The sequence below is a fragment of the Mustela nigripes genome, chromosome 6 (assembly GCF_022355385.1).
Source record: "Mustela nigripes isolate SB6536 chromosome 6, MUSNIG.SB6536, whole genome shotgun sequence".
NCBI classification, from domain to species: Eukaryota; Metazoa; Chordata; class Mammalia; order Carnivora; family Mustelidae; genus Mustela; species Mustela nigripes.
The window spans coordinates 99,336,683-99,362,056 of NC_081562.1; the positions used below are offsets into that span (position 1 = coordinate 99,336,683).

Genomic DNA, 25,374 nt, shown 5'->3' on the forward strand with positions numbered 1-25,374 from the left:
TGCAAATCTTAGAACCAAGAAAGAAGCCCAGGAGAAGAGATTTCTTATGGATGGAGGAAGGAACATCAGAATAATGTCAAGCCTGTCTGCAGAGACTGGGCAAGCCAGAAAGGGCCGGCAAGTCATATTCAGGATACTAAATGAGAAGAACATGCAGCCAAGGATCCCTTCTCCATCAAGGCTGTCATTCAAAGAGAAATAATGCCTATTCTTCTGAAGCTGGTTCAAAAAATAGAAACAGAGGGAAAATTTCCAAACTCGTTCTATGAGGCCAGCATTACCTTGATCCCCAAACCAGGCAAAGACCCCACCAAAAAGGAGAATTACAGAGAAATATCCCTGATGAACATGATTGCCAAAATACTCAACAAGATCCCAACCAACAGAATCCAACAGTATGTTAAAAAGATTATCCATCATGACCAGCTGGAACTTATTCCTGGGATGCAAGTGTGTGGATCAGCATTTACAAATCAATCCATGTGATAAAGCACATTAATCAAAGAAAAGACAAGAACCATAGGATCCTCTCAATTAATTCAGGAAAAGCATTTGACAAAATACAGCACCCTTTCTTGATTAAAACTCTTCTGAGTGTAAGGATAGAGGGGACTTTCCTCAGTTTCCTAAAAACCATCTATGAAAAGCCCACAGCGGGGACGCCTGGGTGGCTCAGTTGGTTAAGCGGCTGCCTTCGGCTCAGGTCATGATCCCAGCGTCCTGGGATCGAGTCCCACATCGGGCTCCTTGCTTGGCAGGGAGCCTGCTTCTCCCTCTGCCTCTGCCTGCCACTCTGTCTGCCTGTGCTTGCTCTCGCTTCTCTCTCTATGACAAATAAATAAAATAAAAAATCTTAAAAAAAAAAAAAAAAGCCCACAGCGAATACCATTTTCAATGGGGAAAAGCTGAGGGCCTTTTCCTTAAGATCAGGAACACAACAGAGATGCCCATTCTCACCATTATGGTTCAACATAGTTCTAGAAGTCCTAGCCTCAGTAATCAGACTATGGAAAGAAATAAAACGCATTCAAATTCACAGATCTTATGAGGGTGTACATAGAAAAATCAAATTCAAAGATGTCAAACTCTCTCTTCACAGATGACTTGATACTTTATGAGTAAAACCGAAAAGACTCCACTGCACTCCCAAATTACTAGAACTCATACAGCAATTCAGTCATGTGGCAGGATGCAAAATCAATGCACAGAAATCTGTTCCTTTTCTATATACTAATAGTGTAATTGTAGAAAGAGAAATTAGGGAATCACTTCCATTTATAGCAGCACCAAAAACTGTAAGATACATGGGAATAAACTGAACCAAAGAGGCAAAGGACATATACTTTAGAAACTACAGAATAGGGCGCCTGGGTGGTTCAGTGGGTTAAGCCGCTGCCTTCGGCTCAGGTCATGATCTCAGGGTCCTGGTATCAAGTCCCGCATCAGGCTCTCTGCTCAGCAGGGAGCCTGCTTCCTCCTCTCTCTCTCTCTCTCTCTCTGCCTGCCTCTCTGCCTACTTGTGATCTCTCTCTGTCAAATAAATAAATAAAATCTTTAAAAAAAAAAAAAAGAAAGAAAGAAAGAAAGAAACTACAGAATAGGGGCACCTGGGTGGCTCAGTGGGTTGGGCCACTGCCTTCTGCTCAGGTCATGATCTCAGGGTCCTGGGATCGAGTCCCGCATCAGGCTCTCTGCTCAGCGGGGAGCCTGCTTTCCTCTCTCTCTCTGCCTGCCTCTCTGTCTACTTGTGATCTCTCTCTGTCAAATAAATAAATAAAATCTTTAAGAAAAAAAAAAGAAACTACAGAATAGTAGTTTCTAGACTACTTTTTTCATAGTGTAAAATCAATGAAAGAAATGGAGGAAGACACAAAAAGATGGAAAACCATTCTGTGCTCATGGATCAGAAGAATAAACATGGTTTAAATGTCTATGCTGCCCAGAGCAATTTACACTTTCAACACCAGCCCTATTAAAATACATTGGCATTCTTCATCGAGCTGGAACAAACAATCCTAAAACTTGTATGGAACCAGAAAAGACCCCACACAGCCAGGGAAATGTTGTAAAAGAAAACCATAGCTGGGGGCATCACAATGCCTGACCTCAAGCTATATTCCAAAGCTGTGACAGCATGGCATTCACACAAAACAGACACAGGGAATGCCTGGGTAGCTCAGTGGGTTAAGCCTCTGCCTTAAGCTCTGGTCATGATCTCAGGGTCCTGGGACTGGGCCCTGCATCAGGGTCTCTGCTCAGAGGGGAGCCTGCTTCCCCCCTCTCTCTGCCAATTTGTGATCTCTGTCAAATAAATAAATAAAATCTTTAAAAAACAAAAAACAGACACACAGATCAATGGAACAGAATAAAGACCCCAGAAATTGACCCTCAGCTCTATGGCCTTTGCATCTTTGACAAAGCACAAATGAATATCCCATGGAAAAAATGGACAGTCTCTCCAATTAATGGTGCTGGGAAAATTGGACAGCCACATGCAGATGATTGAAACTCAACCATTCTCTTACATCACACACAAAGATAAACTCAAAATGGATGGAGACCTCAATGTGAGACAGGAATCCATCAAAATCCTAGAGGAGAACACAGGCAGTCACCTCTTCAACATCAGCCACAGCAACTTCTTCCTAGATACATCACCAAAGGCAAGGGAAACAAAAGCAAAAATGAAGTATTGGGACTCTGTCGAGATAAAACACTTGGTGTCAGGAGTGTGGTTTCCCAGGGGCCTGGCAACTTCAGGGAAGGGATGGATTGCTTTTGGGGGAAGGGATGCTCACTGCTGACACTGTTCATCATCCCTCCACTGCACTCTGCAGTCCAGGCTCTGTGCCCAGCTTAGGTCAATCACCAGCACCCCACTTGCTCCTGCCATGGGAGAGATCACTCAGCATCACTGCATTGCACACAGGTGGAGAGTGAGGCCCAGAGAGGGGAGGCAAGCGGCTCCAGTCACAGGACCAGTCAGCAGAGGGGCCGGAAGGCCAGCCCTCCCGAGCCCCTGTTAGCCCAGCCAGGGACTCCGTGAACCCAGAGTGAGCCCTCCCCTGCCTGCCCAGCCACACGCTGGCCCTGAGCTAGATGATGGACTGTGCTTCTTGGCCCTGAGGGTGTTGCTGGCTGACTAGGAGGGGGAGTGCAGCGGGTGGGACAGGCTATAGCTACAGGACAGGGTGGGACAGGCTATAGCTACAGGACAGAGTGACAGGTCTGAGCTAGAAAGAGCCACACTCTGTCTCCCTCCCAGACCCTGCCTAGGAGCTGGAGTCTGGGTGCCCTATGGGCTGGCACACAACAGGATCTGTGCTGACCAGGGAGCCATGGCCTCCGGGGAGAGTCCACTCTGCCCTCTCCCAGCTTCTGCGCTGCATCACCTCTCCTCACTGTGGGGCTCCAGGGCCCAGAACCAGGCCCCATACGGCTGACTCGGCTCCAGCTTGTAATGAGTTTGCAGCCCCTGGAGAAGCTGGATTTCCTCGGGCTGGAGGGAGGACTGGCTTCAGACAAGTACTGGGCTGGGGAGATGCGGGGCCTCGTGGAGGGTGAAGGATGGGGCAGGGACTTAGTACTGGGGCCAGTGCTCATGTCTAAAAAGGACTAAAATCTCTGAATGCCCATGGGGTCCCTCATTACAGTAACAACACCCTCACATTTGGGCATCCTGCTGGGCAGCCCCTCCTCCCTGGCCTCCTTCCCACACCTCTGACTCCCACCAGGGTTACAGCCAGGGACAAGCTGGACCTCTGTCCCAGAGTCCTACCAGGAAGACAAGGAAGAAGGAGGAGAAGAGAAGGGGAGTGGAGGGGGCTGCTCTTCCTCCTGCCCTGAGTCGGCCTCCACTGCTGCCTCCACGTTCTCTGGACCAGCTCTGCACTTAGCTGGATCCTGGGAGGCAGTCTACATTCCTGGTCAGCTTGGGGGGGGCGGGGTATTCAGTGACCTTGTGTCCCCAGATGTCCAACCCATCTGACTTTGCACCCTGAGGCTTGCTGCCCAGGATGGGAATGGTTCTGGGGCTAACCAGACTTTGAGGCCACAGAGCTCTTTGCAGTGGTGAGGATAACACAGGGGAGGAGTCAGGTGCGGAGCCATGGGTGTCATGCACGTCCGCATGGGACTGGGTCATGGTACAGGTGCTATGTGCAGGTGACAGTCCTGGACATTAGCAGGAGCCTGGTCTGAACCCAGCTCTGTGTCCCCTATGCACACCGGGCCCTCTCAGAATGGAGGCCTGTGTGCCTGGTGCACATGTCCTCCACCTACCCCTGAAGGAGCGGCCAAGTTAAAACATTTCCATATCCAACCCTCAGGGACAGTTGGGAACCTAGGGTCAAGAGAGGCAGGGACTCACCCAGGACAAATGAGGGGCACAGAGTCCAGGAAGCAGGCTGATCTCCAGTCCCAGGCCAGCCCCAACCCTCCCATGAGGTTCACTTTGGGGGTGAGAGACCCTCAGATCCTCAGAGATAGTGACCCACTCCATCCCATGTGGGGACACGACCTTGGACATCCCCAGAGAAGTAGAGGCATGTGTGCCTGCACACACACACACAAACACTCACACACACACACCACTCTGACTGCCTCGCTCATGGTCAGAAGGGGCAGACACCCTGAGAGCGAGGTGAATGACAAGGGGTAAAGAAGAAGGAGGTCAAAGACAGCTGGGCCATGGAGCAGGGTTTTCAGGACCTCTGGCAAGAACCCTGGCAAGATCCATAGCATGGGGATGGGAGACAGGCCAGGCTGATAGTCAGGGGGTCCCCAAGTTGCCCAGGAGAGTTACCAGGGTACTGGGAGAGGACAGGGTCTGGGGTCTGGGGTCCATCACCATCCTGAGCTACTGGAAGTAGGAAGAGATACCCCCCCCCCCAAGTCCAGATGGCACAAAAGGCCTCAGCTTACTCTTCTGTCAATTGGGCCATAGTGATAGGGTGTCCCTAGAGTCCTACAGGCTTGTGGATAAGTCTGTTGGCCTTGGATCTTCATCCCTGACCCACTGTGCTCCCAGTCCTGGGAAAATGTTTTGTACTCCCTTGAGGTCCTTCTGAGCAGAGGACAGCCTGGCGGTTTGGGGGCCTGATGACCTGGGTTTACAGAACGTGGCAGAGCACTGGACCTCTGGTCTAGGGACCAAGGTCAGGACCCCCCTTGTTGCAGCCCCAGGGTCCGCGAGTCAGTGCTCTGGTCTGGGTGAGGCAGCCTTAGGAAGGAACCAAGCACCAGGAAAGGAGGGGGAGACGGGGAGAAGGTAGGCTTCTGAAGTTTCTCACATCACCCCCAGAGCCCCCAGGTCCTGCTCCTGGGAGAGACGCAGAGAAGACAGAGATAGAGAATGAACACAAGAGAAAGAACCAGAAGAAGTCACAGACTTTCTTCAATCGGGTTGGAAACAACATCCCATCATTTTGCTCCATTCTATTCCTTAGAGCGCAGTCCCACAAGCCATCCACCCTGCAGGGGAGAGAATTCCACAGGGACATGTGACCAGGATTCGGGAATGCCGGGAACCACTGTGGGGACTGCCCAGCACATGGGCACAGACGAGGCCCTGGGACTGGGCCTAAACCTAATGGGAGCCCCTGGACATCTGTGTTGCAAGAGGACAAGGTCGGAATCAGTTAGCTGCAACCTTCCCACAGGGGCTGGGAGACAGGCAGGAGGAGGATGGCTTTGCCTGGACCCCAGAGCAGTCCCAGCACCCCCTGAGCCGTGTTCTATGCCCCCACAAGCCCCCCACTCATCCTTGCATTGTCACATGCATGTCTCGGCCTCCTGTGATAGTAGGAACGTATGTAGAGATCCTATCCCTAATGGTGTCCCTAGAAGTAGAAGCCAGAAGACCCCACTGTGCAGATGGGGAGCCTGGGGAGGCCCTGAGAGGCACAGGGCCTGTCCAGGGGCACGGTCCCAGGCATGAGCAGGAGCCTGGTCAGAACCCAGCTCTGGGTCCTCACAGTAGGGACACTGTCCACGCCCAGACCTCACAGGGGCTGTGGGGAAGGTGTGTGGGTGTCACTGTATGGATGGGGCATGGGGCAGAGGGGGAGCATTGAGCAGCTGAGAGAGGGGGCCCTCAGGGGGCTCTGGTGTGAGGAGGAAGTCAGGTAAGAGGTCCCCAAAAAGTGGTGACCTCACTTCCCTGACAACAGAGCCTAACAGAATTTGGAACCCAGGTAACCAGGCACCCACATTCCAGAGACAGCCCCCTGCCCAGCTCATTTCTTTGGAGATCCTCAAAAGAAGAACATGTTCACATGTTGCATCCCAAAGTCCGGAGGCTGCAGGCTGAGGAAAGCACACCCTGCAAACACTTCCCTTCCCTAGGGATGTCATATCAGGGCTCCCCGACATCTCTGATCATTTGGCTGGAAGTACAGAAAGGTAACAGCATGAGGCCCAGAGCCAGCCCCCAGCCCCATATGCTCTGATCCAACCTGTGCAGCCCCCAGTCCCCTCCCCATGCCTGCATGTGTGTGTGTGTCTTTGTGTTTGTAAAGAAGGCTCACATGGGGTGTGCCCACTCCATTCAAGAGCAGAGGTCAGATGCCCAGTGGGCAGGTCATGTTCACACCCCGGGTCAAGGCTGGCTGGGTGGGATGGGGTGTGGGGGATTGTGAGCTTCTCCCTGGGGTTTATCATGTGTCCTGCAGCTATGGGCCCCTAGCCCAGGTGAGGGCTGTGCATGCACAGGTCCGTGTCTGATCTGGGAGCAGCAGGGGGACTGGGCAGGAGAACAGTGAGGGTGGCCAGGCAGGGCTGTGATGCATCCAGGACAGCTACCAGTCCCTGTCTTTGCAGAACACCAGGGATGATGAAACAGGGAGGAGGGTGATGGACACCAGCTCCATCCCCCTGAAACAGGGAGTGACCATAGGGGGCTCTCCAGGAGTAGGGACTGGGGACTGACAGGGAAGGCCTCTGACACTGCTCAGGCCACTGTCCCTGCTGGTACCACACCAGACTGTGGTCCAGCACACGGAGGCTGAGTCCAAGCGTGAGAAGTGGGGGGCTGGTTGTATGTGGGCATCTAGGGATGGGACAGTGCTAGGCTTCACAGGCAGGAGACCCCAGAGGCTGGTGTGGAGCCAGGAGCAAGGACTGGGCTCAGAGCACCCACTGGGTGGATTGCAGTTGGGGAGATGTCCTGGTGAGGGTTCTGTCCTGGCTGTAGCTACTCTGGGAGGCCCTGGGCTGAGCTCTATCTCTGCAAAGGCATGCAAACATGTTCTTTGTTCCACGATCTCCAATGAAATGAGCTGGGCAGGGGGCTGTCTCTGGAATGTGGGGGCCTGGATACCTGGGTCTAGCTCTGAAGAGCCAGAGCCGGCCCCAACTCCATCCACAGCTTCAGATGGGGGGATGGTGCCTGGTGAGACTTCAGCAGGAGACCAGGAGCCAGCAGGTGACCAGGCACCTGCCCAGGGAGAGCCTGAAGCTGTCCCGGAAGAGCTGGCACCTGCCCCTGCCCCAGCCCCTGCTCCTGCTCTAGTTCCTGCTCCTGTTCCTGCCCCTGCCCCTGCCAGAGCTGCTCCCCCTTCCCCTGCCCCAGTCTGTGCTCCGGCTCTTGCAACTGTCTGGCTCCTATCCCTGCCCCTACTCCTGCGGAGCTCCCAGAGCCACACCCAGAGCCCACAGACCTACTCCTCCTATGATTATCCCTCATTCTATCCCCCAACCCTGACGGCCTGCAGGAATGTTTTGTCCCCTACCTGTATATTCTCTCTGGTACATATTCTTTTATCTTTCCATGGTCTGCATACTGTTTATTATTTGTTTTAAGTAAAATTACTTGTTTTCACTTGAACACATCACGAGCGTTAAGTATATTCCCAACACTGTACCACTGCACCACAGAACATCACTGCAGGACATCTCCTTCCCCAAAGGAGACCCTGAACCCAAAGCCATTTCTCCTCCAGCCCAGCCTCTTGTAACCCCTAACCTGCTTTCTCTCTCTGTTCCTTTACCTATTCTGGATGTTTCTGTATGTGGAATCACACAATATGTGCCTTTGTGTCTGCCCACCTATTTTCAAAGGGGACTCGTTTTTTTCTGTGTTTATGTGACATAATTCCCTTTATTTGATATTGAGATGCCCGATGGATTACAGATGAGATGTAATCATAGAGGCCCCATTAGGCATTATGAGCACAATCTCGGGGTCAAGACCCCTGTTCCTGCTGGGACACCACAGCCTGACCCCAGACAGGACAAGGCTGGTTCCTCCTGTGGCCCTCACAGAAACCAGGGAAATGCAGAAAGCTGGCAGACACACCAGAGACGGCAAAAACATCACTCAGAACCCAAGGCCAGAGAAAAGTTCCACCTGATTCTGCTCCAAATCAGGCTTCAAGTCACGGGGTTCCACAGGGACAGAGACCAAATGCATGAGAGTCCAGGGGGGGGACAGGCACATGGGGAATATGTGTCAGAGATGTGGGAGCTCTCAGGAAAGGGCTCTTGCAAAAGAAACTTTATGAAGGCAGCGCTGGTCACCCTCAGAGCGACAGGTGTCTGATCTGGGAACCAGCACCCTGGGGAGAATGTGAAAAATCAGAGGTCCAATGCAGGTGCCCTGGAGAGAAGGGTGACAGGCACCCCCATCTGGGAGAACAGAGAGGAGCACCTATCCCAGGCCCCAGGTGCACCCATCACCTAGCAGTGCTCGGCCTCAGCCCCAGAAACTCTGGCATGATTTTTCACAGATGTATTGTCCGGAGTGTTTAGCACAGCAGTGGTGGAGAGAGCAGGGAATGGAACAGTGCTAATGCTCAAGGAGATGGATGGGATCCACGGTCCCAGTCCTCATGATAGAATGTCCTGTAGCTACTGTCCCAGGGTCATCTGGGCACAGGGTCTGGGAAGCCCCTCCTGAGACACCCCCCACCTCCTGCCCCCCTGCTCCTGGGAACATTCAGAATTGTTTGAGAAGGTGGAGAGGAGCCAGGGTGACAGCAGGGCCAAGGAGAAGGAAGGTCAGCACTGGGAGGACAGAGGGATGTGCCCTGAGCCACCATCCAGGGCCCAGGCTGTGATGCCCTCGGACCTCACCCCAAATAATGGCTCCTGATGTATGGACGGACTTCTGCTCTTTCACTCCCTGCTTTCCTACCTCATTTATTCACCATTTCATTCATTACCCCGTCTCCCCTTCCCCTCCACCCCTCCCTCCCCTCCCCCACTGCATCACCCTCCCCGCCTCCCTCCCCTCCCTCCCTCCCTCCTTCCCCCCACTCCCTCCCTCTCATCCTTCCTCCTTCCTTCTTCTCTCTCCCTCCCATCCTTCCTCCCTCTCTTTCCCTCTCCCTCCCTCCCAACCTCCGGCCTCCCTCCCATCCCACCTCCCCCACTCCCACCCACGCTGCCATCTCCCTTCTCTCTCCTCCCTTCCTCCCTGCCTCCTCACATTCCCTCCCTCATACCCTCCTTCATTCAGCAGAAGATCTGGGGTCCCTGCTCCGTACTGAGCACTCGGGCTTCCTCAGTGAGCACTCCCCCAACCCACGTGGTCCTGTCTACTGTGGGAGGAGACAGGGGGCAGCCCTCAGGACTAGCAGTGGTGATGAGCACCCGAAATCTCCTGAGAACAGAGGACAGTTGCACAAAGAATGGAGACACCCATGCTTAGCACTTCCTCCAGAAAAATCTAGTCCTGAAAAGTGATGAAAAGTAAATATATCCTAGACTTCATGCAGTGTGAGTGCTAATGGCCCATACGCCCTGATTCCTAGAAGCAACAAAGAGTAAGTCATCTAGTGTCGACTGGGGGTTTGTGACACAACTTTTCTGACCAAATGACAGCACTTCAGCCAACATCTCCAGGGCCTCCAAGTTTTCCCAAGGGCCCCTGTGATCCTCTGACTCTTCCATCGACCTCCTTGTGAAGCTCTGTCCTTTCATCTTCCTTGTCTTCTGCCTTTTCTGCGACCCTTCTGTGGTCTTCCCTGCCTACACCAGGGCCACCCTCACCAGGATTTCCCATGAACCTTGGCTGGGTGCCCACATCCCACACTGGGCTCCATGACCCCTATGTTTTGTGCAAGGTCTATGTGCTCCCTCTGGGGTCACCTGGCTTCTCCATTGAAGCGGCCTGCATCTTCCTGCTCTGGGTCTCCTCTGATGAGTCTGTGAGGCCAGCCTGTGCCCATGTCATAGGCATGGAAGCGCGTGTCCAGAAGGGCCAGACAATCTGCTCCCAGTCTTAGCCTGGGCCAAGAGTGGTGCCTGAGCAGAGGAGGAGCTGGGCCCAGGGAGCCCCCAGGATGAGAGTGAGCACTGTGGGGGCCTGGTGCTCAGGCCTGCTGGGAGACCATGTCCCACCTGTACTGGTTCCGTCCCCAGGGCTGGAGGTGTTCAGGGTATACACCTTCCCAGGCTGCAGGCTGGGAGTGACTGGCAGGGGAGGAGCACAGCTGGTGCAGGAGAGAGCCCTCAGGTAGAGAAAAGGGGGCAGGCACTCCCCAGCAGCAGGAGAACTGGGGCAGAATGAGGGGGCATCAGGGGACAGCAGTGTCTGCAGCTGGGGTTTCCACACAGACCCCCTCCTGAGACTCAGCACAAGCTTGTCTGGATGGCCTATGTCCCCAAACACAAAGTCTGGCCCAGGACCTCCCCTCAAGCTCCTACTTCCAATCCTTTGTACTCAGCTCAAGTGCAAGAAATGGCTAATAGTTTAGGTGGTGTTGGGTGCACAGAGACATGTGATTTTCTGGCCCACATAATACTGCTGGCATTTTAAAGATCTCAGGGCTTTGATTCAAAAATGGTAGAATGCGGGGTGCCCGGGTGGCTCAGCAGACTAAACCTCTGCCTTCGACTTGGGTCTTGATCTCAGGGTTCTGAGATAGAGCCTCACACTGGGTTCTCTGCTCAGTGGGGAGTCTGCCTGCTCTCTCTGCCTGCTCTTTCTGCCTACTTGTGATCTCTCTCTCTCTCTCTGTCAAAGAAATAAATAAAATCTTTTTTTTTTTTAAATGGTAGAATGCCAGGGACCCCAGAAAGCTTTCTAGAGACCTGCCTCTGTGTCTTGCAGCCCTCCCATTCCCCGAGCTCTGCTCAGAAACCCTCCAGGCCACAGGTCCATGGTCTTGGGTCCTCAGATGCCCAGATGATGTGCCTTCAAAAAGCGATCTAGGTGGGGCAGCAGGACACACTGCGGATTCCAGTAATCACCCTCCCAGAAAGTGAGGTTACTGCTGGATGGGCTGTCCAAAAACAGCCAAGTTAGCATTCCAGGAAGACACCAGAGGCACAGGAGTAACTGAAGAGCATCTGAAGGTCAGGTAGAGACAGTGGGAATCTCGGGTGGTTTTGCCTAGGGGCAGCTCTGTCACCCTAAACCCTCAAGGTGATGGCTCCACTGGGGGATGGGGGTGGGACCATGCCTAGAGGACCTGTGGCTCCACTGGTGGCCAACTTGATCTGTGCACAGGTGGGAAAACCCGGCCACACCCTGAAGAATTTCTGGAAACAGTAGCCATCTCAGGAGCAGCCAACCTGGGAGGTCAACCTTCCAGCTGTCCCAGGCGGGATCGAGCCACAGACCAGCACCCTAGCCAGAAAAGGAAGGAGGAGAACTGCTTCTTCATTCCAATAGTTTCTGAGTTACCAGTTTGTTCTTACGGTTAGTATACTGTGCAAGGCCTTGAAAATGTTCTCCTCGTGTTCTCTGCTGGAGAGGATCTTGAAAAATCTCTGGTTTATAGGTAAAATCACCCGGAATTGACCTTGGTTGGCACAACCATGCTGGGAAAAGTATGCAGTTTCCCCCCCAATACTAAAAATAGTAGTCCTGTATGATTCCACTACTGGGTCATTTGCAGGAAATGAAGTCAGTTTCTCGAAGTAAGATCTGCACACTCTCACCCAGTCCTCCAAAGGAGGGGCAGCCACCCTTAGCAACAGGGTACCCATGTGGGAAGTTTCCCCTCGAGGCAGATGCCTCCCTGGACAAGGGGCTGCCCCAGGGCTGGGAGGTCTCCCCAGCAGCACATTCAATGTCCTGGTTACTAGGAGACAAAATATAGCACCAGGCCAGTGAGGGTCAGGACACACTGCCCCAAATATGGCATGCTGGCAAATTAAATATAGAAACTGAAAGAATTTTCAGAGCAGCAGCAGGAAGGTCCCTCTGATCCCCAGCCGTCAGCCCTCCTTCCCTGAAGCAGGTCAGAATACTCCCATGTGGCACTTTCTCTCCCCAGATGGCAGGGAGGACATGCTTATCACCAGAATCAAGGAATTTAGGGCCACAAAGGCTAGAGGAACAAATCTGGTTAAACTAACCTTTATCGGGCACCTGGGTGGCTCAGTGGGTTAAGCCACTGCCTTTGGCTCGGGTCATGATCTCAGGGTCCAGGGATCGAGTCCTACATTGGGCTCTCTGCTCAGCAGGGAGCCTTTTTCCCTCTCTCTCTCTCTCTCTGCCTGCCTCTCTACCTACTTGTGATCTCTCTGTCAAATAAATAAATAAAATCTTTAAAAAAAAAAAAAAAAGAACAACTAACCTTTATCTTCCTAGTTACTTTTTTTTAATATGATTTTTTTTAGATTTATTTATTTATTTGACAGAAAGATCACAAGTAGGCAGAGAGGCAGAGAGAGAGGGGGAAGCAGGCTCCCTGCTGTGCAGAGAGCCTGATGTAGGGCTCCATCCCAGGACCCTGAGATCATGACCTGAGCCGAAGGCAGAGGCTTAACCCACTGAACCACCCAAGCACCCCCCTAGTTACTTTTTTACCATTTACCAGTCCTAGCTCAAACCCCTGTGTCTCTCAGTTCTTCACACATTGATTGCTTCTTTGCCTAAAACGTAGAACTCTCTGCTTCAATTCCCTCTGCTGGTCTCCATATTCTTGTGAGGCTCCCAGCAAAAAAATCAATACACTTTGCCAGTTTTTCTCCTGTTTATCTGTCTTTGTCAATTTCCAGACCCAGCCAGGGACCTTAAGAAGAGTTGAAGAAAACTTTCCTCTCTTGCAGCCCTGGACCGGAGGGGGGAGTGGGATATGTCAGAAAAATCTATCCCATCTTCGTGACCTTGGTTAAAACTGCCCTCTGCTGGGAAGCAGCACAGGGCTGTGCAGGGCTGGGGGAGCCAGGGAGAGGCAGGTGGAACATGTAGGAAGCTACCTAACCCTCAGCCAGGGGACTTGGCCCCACTGACAGAAGGGAGGGGGGTGGGAAGATGGGGTAGTTGGGTGGCAGGTATTAAGGAGGGCACATGCTGTGATGAGCACTGGGTGTTACAGGCAACTAATGAACCACTGAATGCTATATTAAAATCTACTGATGTACTATATGTTGGCTAATGGATTTAAATTTTTTTTAAGATTATTTATTTATTTATTTATTTGACAGATGGAGATCACCAGTAGGCAGAGAGGCAGACAGAGAGAGAGGAGGAAGCAGGCTCCCTGCAGAGCAGAGAGCCCAACGCGGGGCTCGATCCCAGGACCCTAGGATCATGCCCTGAGCAGAAAGCAGAGGCTTTAACCCACTGAGCTACCCAGGCGTCCCTAATGGATTTAAATTTTAAAAATTAAATTCAATTAAAAAATAAAACCAAGGCAGAAACCATACATAACTCAGAGGAATCCATGCTCCTGGAGGCTGAGCTGGTGGCCACAGCCCAGACCTCTGGCAGTTAGGGGTCAGGGCACTGAAGGTCTGAGAGATGGCTCAGTGCAGCCCTGCCCCTGAAGCCCCATGGCTGTGGCAACATGCAGGCACTAGGAGGGAAGACCTGACCAGAAGCCATCCATGGCCACTGCAGGATCACTCCCAGCCCCACCAGGCCGTGTCTGTCTAGAACCAGGAAGAAAACATTTTCTCTTGATTGTTTTTTTTTTTTTTTAAGATGGTTTCTCAGCATTGACACAGAATCATCCAGCAAAACTGGAGCCATTCAAAGCTGCAAATGACCCAGAAGTTATCAAAATGTAAAGACCATAAAGAGAGGACCTTGTGTTCCTCTACCTCCTGGGTGCGGGTGCTGTTGGGGACCCTGGACATGCCCGTATGGGCAGAGCTAGGCTCCACGGTCTCCCTAGAGGAGAGAGAAGTAGGAACCTGCTCTCACAGCTCTGCTCAAGGCAGCACCCCCTGATGGAGATGGGGACAGCCCCTCATGAGTCCTAGATGTCCTGGTGATTCTTGGGCATAACCTGAATCCTAACTTCTTCATGAAGGGCAGGGAGGGCAGCCCAGCCACCACCAGTCCCACAGGTCCTCCGGGTGTAGCACGTTGGTGGGCTTGTGGTCCAGCAGGTACCTGTTCAAGTGGCTCTCATCACACCACACAACCTTGATCCCATTGGCCAGGTCGATCCCCATCACTGGGTGACAGGCCAAGATCAATGAACCTCCACCACCATCCCCTCAAAAAAGGCCCTCATGTAGTAAACATCACCCTGGTCCCTGGGGATGTGGGCCTGGAACTGTGTCTGGCACTGGTAGCTGAAGTCTTCATGGGACACCCGGTAGAAACTATGGTGCAGGGTGCCAAAGAGGGAGGACAGGATCTCCATGGCCACATGGTTGCAGAACTTCATGTTCACATCCACACATGGCAGGTCGTCCACCTCACAGAGGAAACGCTGCTCACAGATGCAGCTGACCATCGCCACGTGCTGCGTGGAAACATCCTGCCAGTGTGGGGTGCCAGGGACCTCGAGGACCACCACCCTCCAGCCTTCCCAGGGGGACATACAGGCCTGGCAGCCCGCAGGTCGGTGATGACCTAGTAGGTGAACTTGTGTCCCACCGTGACGGGCTTCTCTGCCCTCTGCAGGGACAGCTCCAGGAAGATCACCTCTCTACAGGGATGAGGGACAAGGTGGGAGGAGGGTCACTGTCAGAGGCTGGCTGCAGGACTCCAGAGCTGAGGGCCATGGACGTGTACACCTTCTATAAGGGGGCAGGCCCTGGGCTGCTTTAAGCTACACCCACTCTCCCAGTCTGTCCTGAGTAAGTCGGCTTGTGGGCCCTCCCTACCTTCTGCTCCCAGAGATGGGGGCCATCAGCACCCCATCAAAGGGCAGCCTGAGGCTTCAGAGGCAGGAAACCAACCACACAGTCAGCATTTTGGAGGCAGGAACACTCCCCCTGTGCCAAGCTCCCAGGCAAACCCTGCGGGTGCCCTTCCCTGGCTGACCCCCTGCAGGTCCTGTCCCCACCTGCCAGGAGCGGAGCACCTCTGGGCAGAGTCCTCCTTTCTATGGCCTACATACTGCCTAGAATCAGCATGGCTGGCCTCCTGCCCCACTTTGTTTTGATGGGGGCTGTCGCTGGCCCCCACAGAGCTGTCTCCATATCCATACGGTCCTCCCTCTAATGCTACTGGGCCTCTTGCTGACAAGGTCCATCAGTCAACCAGTGCTATTCCTAGGAGGGTCACCATCGGACTCCCCCAGATCAGGAATCAGGGCCAGGCTGTGGGCAGGAAAGGGGAAAGAGGACCACTGGAAGAGGAGGGGACTTGCTTAGGCCCCAGCTGTGCATTCAAGAGTGGAAGCTTCCAGGTCCAAGTCTACAACTCCTAGGCTCCAAGAAGTTGGAAGTCTTGTCTCTCTGAAGGGACTATTTGTGGGAACAGCAGCTTCCCCCACTGTTAGCAAGGGTGGTGAGCCCCTTTGAGACTGATTTTTGTTAAGGTTTTATTTATTTGACAGAGAGAGAGATGGCTAGAGAGGGAACACAAGCAGTGGGAGAGGGAGGATCATGCTCCCCACTGAGCAGGGAGCCCAACATGGCAGGGTTCAATCCCAGGACCCCAGGATCATGACCAGAGCTGAAGGCAGATGGTTAATGACTGAGCCACCCAGCACTAAAGCTACTTCCCAGTGCCTGCCCCATACCTGGAGCCTTAGTAAATGGCTCATAAAGGGAAAGTGGGCACTACATTTTAAATAAGGGACAAGGCCACACACAGCTGGCAGACACAAGTCAGCTCAGCGGGAGACAAGTCCAGGTCTAGCCAACAGGGGAACAAGCCAGCCGTGAAGCAGGGGGAGAGAAGAGTGTTCCTGGCAGAGGGCAGAGAGAATGTAAAGGCCTGGAGTCAGGCCTGAGGCACATGGGGGATGACCACACACCTGGGACCCCCCTGGGTGAGAGGGATACCGTAGGAAAGGAAAGATGGGAGGACAGGCAGCTGGGGAGCAGATCACAGAGAGGCTCAAAGGTTACGTTCTGAAAAGATCACTCTGCTGGCTACCGGAGAAGAATGGGCTCTGTACAGTGGGGGCAGGGGACCCTAAACCTAAGCCCTAAACCCCGCCCTAACCCTAATCAAACACTGTGCTCAATTTTAAGGACTGACAGCTCTACTCTGAAATCACAAAAAAAAGTCTATCATGCTGGCTTTCACTCCTTGCTCAGTATTGCACTGAAAGTTCTACCCAGAACAATAAGGCAAGAAATAAGGAATCCACATGTGAAAGGAAACAGTAGAACTAGGTCTATTCACAGACCAGAGATGGCAGCATCTTATACAGAGAGCTTCCTAAAGAATCAACAAAAATTATCACAGCCAGTTTTCTAATTCCACAAAGTTACAGGACAAAATATTAATACACAAAAATCTCTTATTTGTATACACTAGCAATGAATCATCCAAAAAGGAATTTAAGGGGCACCTGGGTGGCTCAGTGGGTTAAGCCGCTGCCTTCGGCTCAGGTCATGATCTCAGAGTCCTGCGATCGAGCCCCACACGAGGCTCTCTGCTCGGCAGGGAGCCTGCTTCTCCCTCTCTCTCTCTGCCTGCCTCTCTGCCTGCTTGTGATCTCTCTGTCAGATGAATAGATAAATAAAATCTTAAAAAAAAAAAAAAAAGAACAAAAAGGAATTTAAGAAAACAATTCCATTTTAGGGAACATCAACATTGACAAAATACTTACAAATAGATGTAATCACAGTATATGTCTTATACACCAAAAATTACAAAACATTGCTGAAAGAAAGGGAAACCTAAGCAAATCTGAGAATACTGCATGGTGATGAAAAGACATACTAATGATAAGATGGCAACAGTACACAAAGCAATGTGGAAATTCAGTATTTTCCCAGGAAATTTCACAAAGGCCTTTGGGAAGAAATGCACAAGCTAATCGTAATAGTTATATGGAATTTTAAGGGACCACAAAATAGCCAAAACCACCTTGAAAAAGAAAATCAAAGGTGAAAGGCCATACTTCCAAAGTTCAAATCTTAATACAAAGCAACAGTAAATAAAACATTATATGCATGTATGGTATGCATATGCCCTGAAACAAATAATATATGTTAATTAAGTGATTCTAAATTCACACACCAAAAAATTTAATAAATAAATAAATAAAAATAATTTTTTTTAAAAAAGCATGCATACAGATCAGTGGCATTTCTAAGAGCCCAGAAATAAACACCTTCATCTATGGTCCACTGAATTTTGATGGGGGTAGACAATATTACACTGGGGAGGCAGAATAGTCTTTTCAACAAAGGGTCCTAGACAATCGGCTATCCGTGTACAGAAGAATAGAACTGGACCCTTACCTCACACCACATATACACATTAACTCAAAATAAGTTAAAGGCTTAAATGCAAACCCTATAAACCTATAAACCCTAGAAGAAACAAATGGGGATAAACCTTCATAACCTTGGATTTATCAATGCTTTTAGATCTGACACCAAAGCATAAGAAGACTCCAGACCAATCGTGAAGCGGGTGTGGATATGTGAAGGACCCTGCAGGGCCGAGGTGCGAGGATCATGAGCAGCGAGACAGGTGCCTGCTCCCTGACTGCAGACTCTCTCAGGAGCCCCAGGAGCCGAATCTGCGTGTGCACAAAGCCCAGAAAGGGGAGACCCCAGAGCCCTGCTCACAGCACCACAGGAGGCCATGTCACCACACACAAAACCACAGAAGCCCCAGTGTCTACACAGCACGGCCTTCCTCCATGGGGTCCTGAGACCATGCAACACCTCACTAGTCCCTGCTCAGGTGGCATCTCCTCACCTTCTCCTCACTTTCTCCTCCAGGGGCCGGTCCTGAGGGGGCTGGACTGCTGTCAATGTAGACACAGCCCCACGTCCTCCACAATGGGTCCTGTCAGTGTGGATGTGGACTCACATCCTTCCCAGCTTGTCCTATCAGGATGGGAGCAGCCCCATGTCCTCCAGAGGTCTCCACAGCGGGTCCTGAGGAGGCAAGGCTCCTGTCCCAGTTGGAGATGCACAGGCCAGGCTCAGGGAAGGAGCTGGGGTCCTGCGCCCTCTGCAGGTGGTGGAGGGCAGTGCAGGACTAGGGGAGCTCACCCTTCCATGAAAGCACCTGCTCCCTCCCGGGGTCCAGCTGAAGCCATTTCATTCTGGAAATTCAAGCTGCATGGAGCTCAATATCCCCCAACTTTTCCAAAAAGAGCTAAGGAACAATGAATCGGAAACAATATGGAATGACAACAGTCCCGAACATGACCCTGGCCCTGACGCAGACCCACACGCCTGACCCTGACCCCAATCCAAGACCCTAACCCTAGCCCTCAACCCAAACAGTGTTCACAAGAATTAAAACGTAGAAACTGCAAATATCCACCAGTGGTGAACGCATAAACAAAGTGTGGTGAAGGGATTGAATTTGGGTTCAGGTTCAGGTTTCAGTCAGAGTTCTAGATCAGGCTTTGGGTTTAGGGACAGGATGAGGATTTAGAGTGAGGGGCAAGGAAACAGAGCTGGAGTTTGCGGCTTTAGGTTTATGATTTAAGGTTTAAGACTCAGGGCTTCTGGGATAAATTTCAAGGTCAAGTTTGGGGTTTGAATTCATGCTGGGATTTGGGTTCAGGATTCATGGCTCAGAGTTCTAGTTTAGGGTTTGGGTTCATGGTTCAGGGCTTGGATCCAGGGCTCAGGTTCAGAGTCTAGGCTTTGGTTTCAACTTCACGTTTGGGATTCAGGGTTCCAGTTGGGGCTTTAAGATCAGGTTAGGTTTCAGTTTAAAGTTAGGGGTTAAGGTTAGGTTTAGGGATGACACATTTTCTTCAGTTGTCATGGACACAAAATTTCTATCTGAACTTTCTAAATCTGAAATGCATTTTGTCTGGGTGTCAAGAGCTGGTTCGTATTTAGGATCTCAGTAACTCCCTACCGACAGCATTCTGATCCCAGGGTCTCCCAGTCACCCAAATTTGCTTTTGTCTTGGCTCAAACATATCCTTGGCAGAGAAGGCTGAGCTGGTGCCAAAGTTGGGATGACTCTACAATGGTAGAAGTGTGAAACCAGATATCGGGGAAATGTTCATGGAAAATGAAACAGGAGATAAATAACTGGTCATCTCCTGATTCTTCCACAATAACAAAGACCAAGTCTCCAACAGAATCTAATAATATTCCCTAGGAAGGCCTATGGTACTCATTACCAGTACTGAAAGAGGGCCCCTGCCCCTGCATTAAACTAAGAATCACAGCAGGACACTAGGATACTTCCTACTTTGTGTCAACAATAAAATTTTATTAGTTGGCTGTTCCAGTGTACAATTTGTGGAAGCACTGACAACATTTTCCTTTTTCAAATCCTCATCAACACACGGGTAGAATGCAGGCAACATTGTAATGCACTGCTCATTGGAACACCAAATGCAAGGAGGGCTATCAGAAGCAATAAAAAGGTATCGAATATGAGACTCAGAAAAAGCACCCTTGATGGGCACTCAATGAGGATCCGTAACCGTAAGATCTAACATCTCATCCTATGGAATTCACCCATATAACTCCTCAATAACAACAGCCTGCTGACCACCATAACCACCTCACCATTGACTTCTAGGCTTGTAATACACACTCCAACCGCTAGAGACACACTTCTCAGCAGCAGAATGGGTCTTGCCCACTCCCAGTGGACCAGCTCTTACAGTGAAGCCAAAAACTCCCAGTCCTTGGAAATCCCAGCCATTAGGACACAGTCACAGAAACCACACCCTTAACTCAATAAAGGACAGACATTTCATGAAGCGGAAGATAGAGATCAACTCCACTCCCATGAAGTAACTCTACAGTTCACTCCAGATCTGTCCCCTTCCCAGGATCACATGGGACACTGCATTCTTCCATTACTCCATCCTCAGAACAAAACCATGAACTGTCCTCATCAGTTCTGGGTGCAGGCTCACAATGAGCCCTGCGAAAGCCAGACACCTTCTTGAGAGCACTCAGCCTCTCACACCTGTCATAGCAGGTGGAGGGTGCGGTCTCCCCAACTTCTGTACCAACTAGAGAATACTTGGAACGGGCCTTGCCATACTCCATGCAAAAGGCATTTTCTCCATCTGCAAAATCATGGACAGTGAAATGCCATGGATTCCCTGTACCTTCTTGAACCTAGATAAGGTAGAGCTACATCTTGGCCAGAGCGATTATCCCCAACAACCGCCCCCTACACACACACACACACACACACACACATCCTTCCCTTGTGCACTCGAGACCAGTTTCCATCCACTTTGCTCATTCTCAGGCATTGTCTCTGCATGGTAGTACAGTGGGACTGAGGTGCTGGGACTGAGGTGCTGGGTGCTAAGCCATCACCTTGAACCCACTTACTATCATAAGTTAATATTCATTTTATTAACAGATGCATCCCAGAAGAAATTGCCACCATGGCCATTAGAAAAGTCATTACCTAACAGCCTGTCCTGACAGCCTGTGCCAATCTCCACAGCTTCACTCCCTGGCTCCAGGGATTGGCCCATCCATGAGCATGTGACTTGGTCTCTGCCAATGAGCTGGGAGGAACCTTGGGTCTCAGCCTACAGAGCCAAGCAGGGGGTGGACCACCCATGCCAGGGGCTTTTCCATCATGACTGCAGAAGGGGCACAAGCCAGGACCGAGCCAGTGCCACAGAGGGCCCAGGAAGCCAGGTGCTTCATAAAATTGCTGAGAGTGCAATCAGACTCGTCCTGAAGCCCATGCATGCTAGATCCTCCACTAACTCAGGAGAACCCCAATGTGCTCATGGTCTTGGCCTGAACAAGATGAACACTGGTGTGGTATAGAACCCATAAGATATAGAACCTGCAAGATTTTCAGCCAAACAATACCTACATGGAATTCAACCACAGACAAATGTGTTGTGGGAAGCTCAAGGCCTCTGGAGATACGGGAGGGGTGGTGGGGGTAGGAGGGAATTCCTGAGGCCTTAACTGTTGGCCAATCTCACTCTCATCTTTTTTTCCTTTCAAGTGCAGGGGCCGAGGTCATGCAGGACAGATCCCAGTGTCCTCCCACTCTGCCCCTAGAAAAGAAGAGCCCTCTCCTCCATCATCCATCCTGTTGTAAATCTGGGGTGTGGGAAACTACCACCCATGGACCAAATGGACCTCCCCCTGTATTCTCTCCATCAAGTGTGTCTGGAACATTAGTTATGGATGGTCTGTGGCTCCTATCAAGCCACAATGTAAGAGTGGAGTCATTGTCAGAGACACCACATGGACTGCAACACCTAACACAAAATATTTCCAGAACACTTTCCAGAAAATTCTGTGCCAGTCCCTGGCCTCCAAAATCCTAGGATCATGTCCCTTCTTTGAGGAGAACATAGCACCTTCTGGGTCAAATCTTATCTCTTCACCCTCACAGGCAAGGACTTCCATCCTCTTAGCCAGAACTCCATCTCCATCATCCTCTGTTGCACCTTGAATGGAGCGTCTACAGGTCTGCAGCCCAACGGCAATTCACCGTCATTTCCGTGGCAGTGGTGCTCAGAAATGGAGGTGTAAGTGTGAATTTATGAGGGTGAGCATGTGTTTCCTCTTTGGTAGTAAGGAAGATACAATACAGTGGCATGCTTTTCTGTCCCACAGGAATGGCCACACAATGTGGTTGCATAGTGATCTCAGAAGGAAGCCACCTTCACAGAACAAACTTCATCTGGGAAGACTCCTAAGTTCCTTGTCCTGGACACTAGGTTCCACCAAGGCTGGGGGAACACAGAGGGACAGAGACTCTCCCTACCCATCAGAGTTTGTAGGATGCCTACTGTTCCAGGACAAAAGATTCTGAAACCACTCATCCACCTGTCACCCAGCCAGACATCTGTGAGAGAGATCTACTCCAAGAAAGAAGGACAGACAGAGAGACAATGAATGACAGCCTTAGTGACAAGTGCCATGACAGGGGACACTCAGGAGGACTGGGGGTTTGCAGGTTGGCCAGACCTGGGGGTAGGGGTACAGGAATGCTCCAGGAGGGTGATCACAGCTGTGTCACAACAGTGGATGCTCAGGAGGACTGGGGGTGTGCAGGGTTGGCCAGACTGAGGGGGCAGGGCGACCAGGGGTGTTCCAGGAGGATGTCACAGCTGTGCCCTCGGGTGGCTACATGTGTCAGTGTGACTGGGCATTGGCCAGACCATCAATGACAGTGTGGGTAAGGGGTGATGTCCCTAAACGAGGGAGTCCCCCCTGCACCTGGTCCCTATGCTGCCCTTGAGCAGAGCAGAGGATGGACTGAGCTGTGTGTGGCTGTCGGAGGGAGAAAGCCAGCTAGCCACAGATGCTATCTGCCAAGTAGCTGTAGGACCAGGTCCTGGTCCTCAGCTAAGATGAAACAATCATTATGTGTAGTGACCTATTTCCGGGGACAGGTCGTATGCTCAGTGCTTTGATGACTATATCCTCTCCCATTGTATTTTTTAAAAACACCATAGGCAGGTAAGATAGACCTACAAAAAGCTGTCCCTAGTTAATGTATGTAACTTGACCCTGGCCCTAACCCTAATATCTAGTTAAGAGATACTCGATTTAGGATACTGCTCATAAATTAGAGGATGGTATTTAGGAGCTAAGGAATTCAGGTACCAACCTTCTTTGGTCTTATTCTCCCTTGAAGCTGGTAAACGGGAACACATTGGGCCACGTGCTATCTGGAGAGTGGCCACGCGGGGGCAACAGTGAGTACACAGTGCCCCAAATCCCACTGCAAAGCCCATTCTTCCTTCATCCTGCCCAACCTTGTTCATTCAATGTTTACAGATCATTGTATAGATGATGAAAAGAGTGACTTTGTTGAAATTTTTAAAAAGCAAACTAATTCTTTCAACCGGGTAAGAACAGAAGATTTTTTCTAAAATCTCAGAGTTGGCGAGCACATGAAGGCCCAGGGGCCTGGGAAAGGCTATTACTATGGAATCTCTTCAGGTCTACTTAGGAAACAAGGATGGCTTCTATTCCGCTTCTTTTCAGGAAGAATTTGTGTCAACTATCAGCCCTGAATCCACACAAAATACTGCAGCTCAGAGGAAAACAAAAGGAGAATCAACAGCCTCCAAAAGCAGAGACAGAGCCACACCCAGGTACAAAGAAGACAGACCACACGGAAGACTCTGCTCAGGCCAGTTTGCATTTCTGTGGATCCTCTGGAGCTAGAATCCCCCCAGTGCCCTCTGGAGCTGCACAGAACCCTCGGAGTGGGGGAAACCTGCATGCACCCCTTGAGGTCACCCACACACTCAGCAGCCCCCCAGGCCACAAACCTGGAGCATGAAGCCCCATCTGAACCCTGCTCTCCACTCAGCCCCCACCCCAGCGACCCCGCCTCAGCACCAGCAGTTAGGGCTGGCTAGTTTGAGTTGTCAGGCTTCTGTGCCCAGAGGCCTGGCCTCCCCAATCCCCCAGATTGGGGACCCCTGAGCCATACCCCAGGACTCCGTCTGCCACCCAGGAGGAAACCATGCCATTTGGACCTGTGCAGAACCCTCAGAGGGGCAGAAACCTGCATGCCCCCCTGAGGACACCCCCACCTTCTGCAGCCCCCTGTGTACAAACCTGCAGTCCTACATGCCGCATGACCCTGCCTTCAACTCAGTGCCCCGAGGAACTCGCCTCAGCACTGGCAGATCAGGCCTGCCATGCCCTTAGCTCAGCTCACCTCAGGGACCCCGCCCGTCAGCTCTAGGCAGACCTGGAACTCCCTCTGCCTCAAAGCTCTGGGATCCCCCCTCCTTCTTCCAAAATTACACTGGCCTAAGGCTTTAATGAAAAAAGGAAAAAACTACCTCCTGAATGCTTCACACCTCCTTTCCTCTTCCATCCTATTTCTCTCCATTGATCTTTTTACCTGGGCAAACTGTAAGGAACATATGAATGGAACATGGACATGCTCTGAGATCTGAATCTTTCACTGCAGCTTTCTGAGGGCTCCTTGTGTAAACAGAAACTAGTGTATCCTACCACAGTGTGTTTGAAAATGAAGAGCTAAAATCACTCCATTTTCACCTCACTCTTCATGAAGCAGAACAGGGTCGTCTTCTTTTCTTCATTGACTTCAACTCCAATTCGCTTCCATGCAGTGTTCATTCTTCTGCTTCAGGGATAGGATTTCGTGATTCCTCACCTGCATAGAACACCCAGAGCTCATCACAAGTGCCCTCCCTAATAGCCATTGCCCATTTAACCCTTCCCCCCACACCCCTGCCCTCTAGCAACCCTCCGTCTGTGCTTCGGTGGAGTCTTTTTCCTCATTGGCCTATCTGTCTCCCCTCACTCTGTTCATCTGTTTTCTTTTGGAAAATTCCATAGGAGTCAAGTCATGGGGTATTGGTCTTGTCCTACTGACGTTGCTGAGCTTAGTCCAATCTAGATCCATCCACAGACTTGCAGATGGTAAGATTTCATTCTTTTTGAAAAGCTGGGTCCTATTCCATTGTGTGTAGATAGAGATATGGATATAGATATAAATCTCCCCCATCTTCTTTCTCCATCCTTCAGTGAATGGATATTGGGACTCCCTCCATAGTTCAGCTATGGTTCATAACGCTGCCATAAACATCGCGGTGCTTGTACCCCCAATGAATGTGCATTTTTGTGTCCTTTGGATAAATACCTAGGAGTACAATTGCTGGATCCTAGGGTTGTTCAGTTTTTAGCCTTTGGAGGAACTACCATACTCTTTTCTAGAATGGCTGCAACAGCCCACATGACCATCGACAGTGCAGGTGGGTTCTGCTTTAAGCAGAACGTTCCCTGCCAGCAATTTCCTAAGGAGGAAATGGAAAACCTGTGGGATAACCTGACTCAACCAGCATCAGGCAAGAAATTCACTCCAGGGTTCCTTACACCAAGCCCCTTGAAGCCACCAGCATGCCTCTATCCAAGAGAATTCCCAAAGACCCCTTCTGACTTCACCACCCATGAAACTGCAGAGAAAATATGGCATATCCAACTCTCTAAATGGTCCACTGAGTGAAACAAGAAAGTCAAGCTTCCCTTTTAAATCGTCCAAGGCTCCTTGGAATCATTTTTAATTTTCTCTCTGCCCTCATTGAAACTCTTTGGATGAAAAGAAAAATCCCTTCAGATACATCACCTTTAACAGAGGAG

General features: G+C 51.0%; 1 long non-coding RNA gene across 2 annotated transcripts in view; it reads right to left on the minus strand.

The window, feature by feature from the left end:
• Window positions 1–25,374, minus strand: part of LOC132020805 (uncharacterized) — a 55,129-nt gene that overhangs the window by 3,368 nt on the left and 26,387 nt on the right. For both annotated transcript variants that reach the window (XR_009405090.1, XR_009405089.1), the window contains exon 3: window positions 24,271–24,388. This is a non-coding gene — a long non-coding RNA (uncharacterized LOC132020805). The remainder of the gene's footprint in view (window positions 1–24,270; window positions 24,389–25,374) is intronic.